This window comes from Macrobrachium rosenbergii, chromosome 9, assembly GCF_040412425.1.
Source record: "Macrobrachium rosenbergii isolate ZJJX-2024 chromosome 9, ASM4041242v1, whole genome shotgun sequence".
NCBI lineage: Eukaryota > Metazoa > Arthropoda > Malacostraca > Decapoda > Palaemonidae > Macrobrachium > Macrobrachium rosenbergii.
Window position 1 is genome coordinate 41,902,084 of NC_089749.1, and position 7,614 is coordinate 41,909,697.

At 38.7% G+C, this 7,614-nt stretch overlaps 1 long non-coding RNA gene across 1 annotated transcript in view; it reads left to right on the plus strand.

The window, feature by feature from the left end:
• LOC136841724 (uncharacterized) overlaps window positions 1-7,049 on the plus strand; it is a 29,564-nt gene extending 22,515 nt beyond the window's left edge. The window contains exon 4 of the long non-coding RNA XR_010854072.1: window positions 6,868-7,049. This is a non-coding gene — a long non-coding RNA (uncharacterized lncRNA). The remainder of the gene's footprint in view (window positions 1-6,867) is intronic.
• Window positions 7,050-7,614: the final 565 nt, after the last annotated feature.

Consider the following 7,614-nt stretch of genomic DNA (forward strand, 5'->3'; position numbering starts at 1 on the left):
CTTCAGATACATCTCATTCTGCATCAGGGCCTATGAATGTTTAATCCTTGTGCTGCATTTTATAGGAAGTTGCAGGAGTCATTGTTCCCCTGCTCACAATTGTGACCAGGGCCATAGCATTTCTGGTTGGTGATTCAACTTCCACTCAGTTGAGAGACTTTTTTTCTTACTTTAGGATAAGTCTCTTATATAAAAGAGTATGGTTTGTATTCCTGTAAGAACAAAGTACAAATTTTGAAAGTATAGTTGTATTTTTCTTAGGCATACAAACCAGAGCCTTTTATCGTGATCCCAGTGTAACCACCCTGCATAATTCTTGATGCTGAAGGAAAAAGTGCTTGGTGATGGCAGGTGAGTGCCAAGTACTATCAGTTAACTATCTTGTTACCAAGTGCCAAGGAATATTGCTGCATAAAAGGCTCTGGTTAGTATACCTAGGAAAAATTCAAATTATGCTACTCAAAAAAATCTGTGATTATTTTGGGTGCTGTCAGCACTCAAAGTAAACAAAAGAATAATGCTTTGTTGACCTGGATGGACTGTCAGTAATCATGTGTTTCTAACCAGGTGGCATAAGATTGTTTGTTCTTGTCAGAATTCTTCTTGCAGTGCACTTGAGCATACATTGTGAATCAGACATAATAATTTTGAATTTTTTCTGGCTGATTTTCACTTGGACGGTATTGTGCTGGTTTTCTGTTTTTGCATTATGTTGTCTTCAGAAAGGAGAGATAGAAACATTAAGCTTTTTTGGAATTAGTTTTGAGTAAACTGAATGTATTTGGTTGTGCATGATGGTCACACTTTGTGTATTACCTGTACGGGTAATGAATGTGATTTTCTCGTCATTGTGAATAATGTAAGGAGTGGTCTGATGAGAGGGTGAATAATTTTGTGAAGTATTGAAGATGCGAGAGGCCAATAGATTACATAGACAATGTGTTGGTCCAACCATAAGCTTACTCAATCTTTTCTTCCTTCTTCTTCTTCTTCTTCTTCTTCTTCTGGTGTTGCTTCTCTTACTCCTCCATTGCCTGATAGGTTTGACTCCTCTTTCACTCCCTCTGCTCCACCTTGTCATGCTCGCTGTGTGGTTCAGAAGAAAAGGGTAGGTAAAGTTAAGGAACATAGTTTTATTTATTTGGGATGATTCTTACCTACTGTTAAAGGTAGCTTATATCTCGGTGCCAATAGGCGAGGATGTATAATTTATCTTTAACAGTAGGTAAGTATCCAAATAATAAATTTTATAATGAAAATTTATACTTTCATCTGTTAGACATTTGACCGGGTATATTATAGGTGAAGATCATGGTTCCCCATGTTGATCAACCTGCGAGAGAGGCGTCAGAGCCTTCATTTGTATGTAGTCTGGCCTTTGGACTTCCCTTTCTCAGTAGGTTTTTCTCTTCTGCCAGGGAACTAAGGCATGTCTCAGGGTGGAGGTCTGTGCCCTTCACCACCTCTCTCTCAACCATCTTCCATCTTGAATTCAATGTGTTCTCAGCTGGATTAATTAGATAGAGTTGAGCACTCACCCCAGCTGACTTACGTGTTATCCTCGTCCGGTGTGTGACAGTGATGTGTGTGACCCAGTGGAGTTATCTTGGGATGATATACAGTATTCCAGTTACTTCAGTAGTTTCTGAGTTACACATCAGTACTTCAGTTGTTCAATTATTTACTTGCCCTGTATTGTCATTTATTCCTGTTTCTGATGTTAACCCTCCCCGTCTTACCCAATTTCCCCACTCTATTCTATTGCTTCGCATTCCTCACCTTTTGACAACTGTACCTATTTGTACTGGCAGCTCTTCCTCTTCCACTGCTTGTAGTGTTGCGCAGACAGGTCCAGCTGTGTCTCAGTTCCGTTCTGATATCATGTAAGAACCCTCTACCTTCTCCCATCCAGCCATCTGGTGCTTACCACTGGCATCCCATGACGTCATTGCTGGTGGTCCTGGGTATGTATCCATCTCTGGCATTTATCGCCCCATTGTCTCGGTCTGTGGATTTATCATTTTCTATTGTCTAGGTTCTTCCTTTAGACGTGGCAGTTTTCAACCCAGATTCGGATGATTCTCATTCTTTTTTATTTTTAGTGATTTATAGGTCACATTTTGCTTTTCCCTCTTCATTATGCCAATGGCGAATCTGTAGATTGGCCCTCTTTTGTATGCTTCTACCTCAGCTCCTGGTAAAAGGAGTAAAAAGTTAAGTCTGTCTGATTCTGTTGAAGCATATTTTTGAGGCAGTCATGAAATCTGTCACTTAAAGCTGGTTCTCAGAATGCCACGGCTTCAGTTTCTAGTTATTCAGTTCAAGACACAAGATTTTTCAAATTGCTTGCCCTATGGAAATGAAGAGATCTCTAATTAGTAAAATGCTTTCACCCAATAGTGAGGAGGAAGAACTTATTATGTTGTTTTTATCATGATAGCTCCTTTACTACGCCAGATAAAAATGATAATGATAATTATTATAATTGTATAAATGCTAGTCCTGAAGGGGCAATGGTTCTTAATGAGGCACTGAAGTACAGTATTAACCTTACCTTGATAGACTTATTTCCAAAGCTAAGGGAGTAATATCTTATACTTTCACAGCTCAGTTTTTTTAAAATAACAGGAACAGTTTTGTTCATATTTATGTTATAAAGTACCTCCAGCTCAGTGGTCAGTTTCTATTTTAGCATATCTCATTATTTTCGCCTTAACCCTGAAGTGTTTAAGGCCAGGATGTCTCAAACCAGGAAAATGGCGAATTCTTAGCACAATCTTTTAATTCTTCCCTCTAGCATGCTTGCAACCTTCTGTGCATGAAAGTTCCACTCAGAATATCAACTCAAACAACCACAAGTTCTTCCACTTTAGTATGGTCTTTCGAGGTGATCAAGGCTCACATTCTAAGCTAAAGACTTGCTAAGGCAACCATAACTAATGTTTTGAACTCTGAGGTCAAGTAGAAGGCTTAAGGCTTTTACAGAGTTTCTGGAGTGTTTACCAAAGTTTCAAGAAGAACCTTGGGTATTGATGGTCGTCAGGGAAGGATACCTTTTACCTTTTATTATTGTGTCCCTTATCTGCATTCCTGATATCCTTCCCTGCCAGTGCTTTTCACAAAGAAAAGCTCTTGAGTTTTGAAGGAGATCAGACGGTTGTTACTCAGGATGATCGAGCCAATTTTATGCTAGTCACAGAGCTTTTACTATAACTTTTTCTTGCTCCAATTCAAAAAGCTCCATGCTTTGGTCTGGACATGGCACCACAATTATTCGCCCATATGTTGATGGCCATATGTTGATGCCATTACAGTAGTGGGTTGAAGTAATCTATTTGGTATCAGAGTTTCCTATGCTTAGGTGACTGATTAGTTCTCATCAGTTCATTTCAGGCAGTTTTGAGGGTGAAGGGTTATCTTCTACACCAAGCCTAAAGGCTGGGCATTTTGATCAATGTCAACAAGCCTATGCCTGTTCTGTCCCAGTCAATTGTTTATCTGGGGACAAAGATTGAGATACTCTTTTAGGGCTTTTCTAACATAGAAATGAATAGACAATTTTCTATCACCATTTAGAGAATTTTGACCCTTAGAAAAGCCTCCAGCCACGAAATGGCTGTGTCTGTTGGGGTACATATTCTCTTTAGAATAGTGTGTCAGCATGGTTCATCTGGGAATGAGACCAGTTCAGCTTTTTAAAGAACTCTCAGGACAGGTCTTGTCTTGCAGACTTTGACTCTACTAGTAGTTCTTTCACATCTTATATGTTGTCTTCGTTGATGGGGAAATTGGTCAAGACTGCTGATGGATCTGCCTCTAGACCTCAAGGGCCCAGACCTCACACTGTCCTCAGACATGTCGGAGGCAGGTTGGGAGCCCTTCTAGGAAACATCGAAATGTCAGGGAGTTGGACTTTAGAGAGCAAGCTGCATATAAACAACCAAAAGCTTTGGCCAGTTTGGAAGAGTCTCATGCAAGCAGAACACCTAGTCAGAGACAAGGCGTTCTTAGTCAACTCCAACAATTCAAGCTCTCTTATATAAAGAGGCAGGAGGCAGGAGGTGAAAAGATCTGTTCAGGCTATCAGAGAGGGGAAAACTCTAGTGGACAGAATCCAGAAACATCATTCTTTTACCTAGTTTGTGCCAGGGAGAAACAGTTATCACAAACCAACTCAGCATGAAAGGGCAAGCTCTTCTGTCAGAATGGTCTCTTCATCCACTGTGTGCTAGATCTTGTGGAACCTTTGGGGACCCCCAAACACTGATCTGTTCATGACTGCCCAAAGCACAAAACCACGCAGTTTGGTGCTCTCCATGCCAGGATCCTCAGGCATGGGTAGTCGATGCTTTTCTTAAAGTGCGGTCAAATCTAAACCTTTATATGCTTTTCTTCCATTTCCTGTTTTGAGAAAAATACTCAACAAGTTGTGAGCTTGGCAGAGTACAAGGATGATTTTGATAGCTGCTTGAAGGCCCAATCAAAACCTCCACCTGCTTTATCTGACTGCATAGAGACTGTCAACTGTCTCTTACAAGCTAGAGGCTTTTCGAGAGCAGCTAGACAATATCAACAACAGTGGTCAGTTTATAGATCTTGGTGCTTATCCAGAGAGATATCCAGCACCTGTACCTCCATAGATAACCTGATTTAGTTCTGGTATCTCAGTTATGTGAAGCAGCTTTCTGTTCTAGTGATCAAAGGATGTCATTCTGTGTTGTCTTTAGTTCTGCGTCACACTAACGTGAATATCGCTTACGATTGAGGTTTGAAGGAGGTTTCCTGATCTTTTGAGCTGGAAACCCCAAACTCTTTCTATTGTGGTTGAGGATGGAATGGATGTAGTCCTTAAGTATTTAACATTACCTCAGTTTGTGCCTTTGGATACTTCTCTTAACAACTTAATGTTAAAGACACTTTTTCTTTTAGTTCTTGCTGTGGCAAAGCTTGTTAGTGAGCTTCAAGCCCTTTCTTATAATGTGGGCTTTGTTCAAGGGGACACTTGTCTCTCTTTTCTTTCACTGTTTAGAGCAAAAATCGATGTCAATGTGAAAGCCCTACCCAGACTTGTGACAATGTTTAATTTACCTGCTTTAGTAGGCAATGAGGATGAGTCATTCTTATGTCCAGTTAAGAGCTCTAAGGTTTACCTTGACAGACTTAAACCTTTAAGAGAAGGAGTTAAGAATTTATTCTGTGGTGAAAGGAGGCCAAATGCTCCTATGTCCAAAAGTGCTATGTCCTTTTTTCTGTGTTTCATAATTAAGTCAGTATACAATGTTTTTGAAAGTAAAGCCTCGTGATGTCCGTGCCTTAAGCATGTCGTTTAAAATCCTTTAAAACCTTTCACTAGTGGTTGTAATGCAGGTCATTGGAGGTGTAACTCTGCTTTTGCCTCACATTATTTGTGAGATGTGAAATTTTTTACGAGAATTGTAAAGCCCTTAGTCCTATTGTTGCAGCAGGGACAATTTTCTCCTGAATCAAATATAAGAGTAACTTTCTTTTGTATCTTATTAGTTGTTAGGAAATTCAGATGTTGAATTTGGGGAGCATGAAAGATAATACAGTGGTGTCTAGGAGTATGCCCTCATATCTGAAGGTAGTTGCTGTATTTAGTTTTGGATTGTTGGTTGTGGGCTTTTGACCCTGGCACAGGAGTTCCTGTCAGCAGTACTTACCAAAGGGATCACATGACAGGTAAGAATATGTAGAAGCTTTTCTCTTTTCAAAAAAAGCATTTTATTTCTCTTGGCTTGGTGTATGTTTTCTGTGGGTGAACTAACCAACCATCCTTTTTCAGTGTTGTAGTCAGCTAACTTTAAACAGTACTTAAGATTTATCCAAAATAATATAAATTTTGTGATAAAATTAATTATTTGGATACTTACCTACTGTTAAAGTGGAAACCCACCTAGTCTCCTTAGTGGGTGGTCATGAAGAATCTTGACAAAACATAAACACTACAATGCCACTTCAGTTTGGAAACAGGTGATGATTGAAAGTCCATCTGGGTCAGCCAAGCATTATTCTTTGTTTATTTTAGTGCCGATAGCACCTAATGGCGCGAAGATGTAAGCTAACTTTAACAGTAGATGTGTATCAAAATAACTAATTTGATCAATATTTTCATTTAAAGAAGTTAAAATGAAATTGACTATGGGAAATTGAGTATTTCATGTGGCTAAAGAAGCTTGATTTTTGTATCTTTAATTTGATTATTTCCTTAGTCATGAAAAACTTATTTTTTCTAACATTAGTCAAGAAAAACTTGTTTTCCTAACATGTATACTTATTGAAGTATTTTTGCTAGAATTAATCATCTTGAGAGATAGATAGATGCCATGTAGGAAACCATTATGAAGATCTGCTCTCTCAGGCCACAGGTGTGGAAACTCTTGAAGATGTTCTTAATACTATGCACTAGAATACAGGTAAGAGCTTTATAGTTCTTAAATATGGTTGCATTATAGAGTAAGTTTAACCTATGCATTAAACTTGCACAGGATTTTTATTAACACAGAGTGGAAGAGTTAATCATTAGTAATCAGTTTCTTCTGTTTTTATGAAAGAATTATACATGCTTCAGAACAAACCATCAGTAATAGAAGACTATGATATTCTCGAGGAATTTTGGTAGTGTAAAATGAAGTTGTGTTGTGATTAATTACTAATATCACATTTTAAGAACAAAGAAGCTGATGTAGATCTTAAGGGCAAAAATAAAGCCATTCATTTTGTGATGTTTGGTCCGTGTACATTACAAATTAGTAATGTAAAATACATCAGTGGGCAGTTTTATTGGGATGCTTTGTATATTTACATGTGTAAGGTATTATCTGTTGTTTATCTTTCTTATATATTCAGACTCTTCTGGCTGGGGTTGAGAGGCTAAGAGTCCGTGTTGTTGATCCATACCAGAGATTAGAGAGGCACACTTTAGTGCTCGGAAGACTTCAAGCAACATGCGAGCTCCTCCGGCGTGTGATTCGTTGCCTCATGCCTCCCAAAAGACTCCAGCAACAGTTATCAGTGAGCCTAAAGATATAACAAAAAGCAGCCATCAGTCTGAGTGAACTAGGTAAATGTAGATTTAGAGTCATTCTTAATTACACTTTCATAACTGGTAAAGACGATGTTGTACCTTTTCACCCATAAGAAGATTCTTTGTACTGTAGTTTCCTTTGAACCATGACCAACATTTCTTTCTCTTTTGGACTTTGTACTCCTTCACTTTACTCACTTCCATTGGCTGTTCATCTTCTTCATCGTTGTCCTGCTTCTTTATCAGAAGCACCCTTATGAGTTTAGATATGAAATTTTTCTCCACTCTCATCTTTACTTTGTGCCTGCATCCCCTTCTGGTCAAGGCTTTCTACTTTCCCATTTTCCTTGATTTTCTGGGTCTTCTTACTCATGTTTATCCTGCTGTTAACCCTTTAACGCTGACTGGACGTATTTTAAATGTCGACAAAAATTGTCTGTCGGGTGCAGTGGACGTAAATACGTTGACTACAAAAATTTTTTTAAAAATATTCACGGAAAAATACTTAAAGGCCTAGTTTGCAAAAAATTTTGAATCACGTGCCTTGAGGATGCTGGGAGTTCACGGAT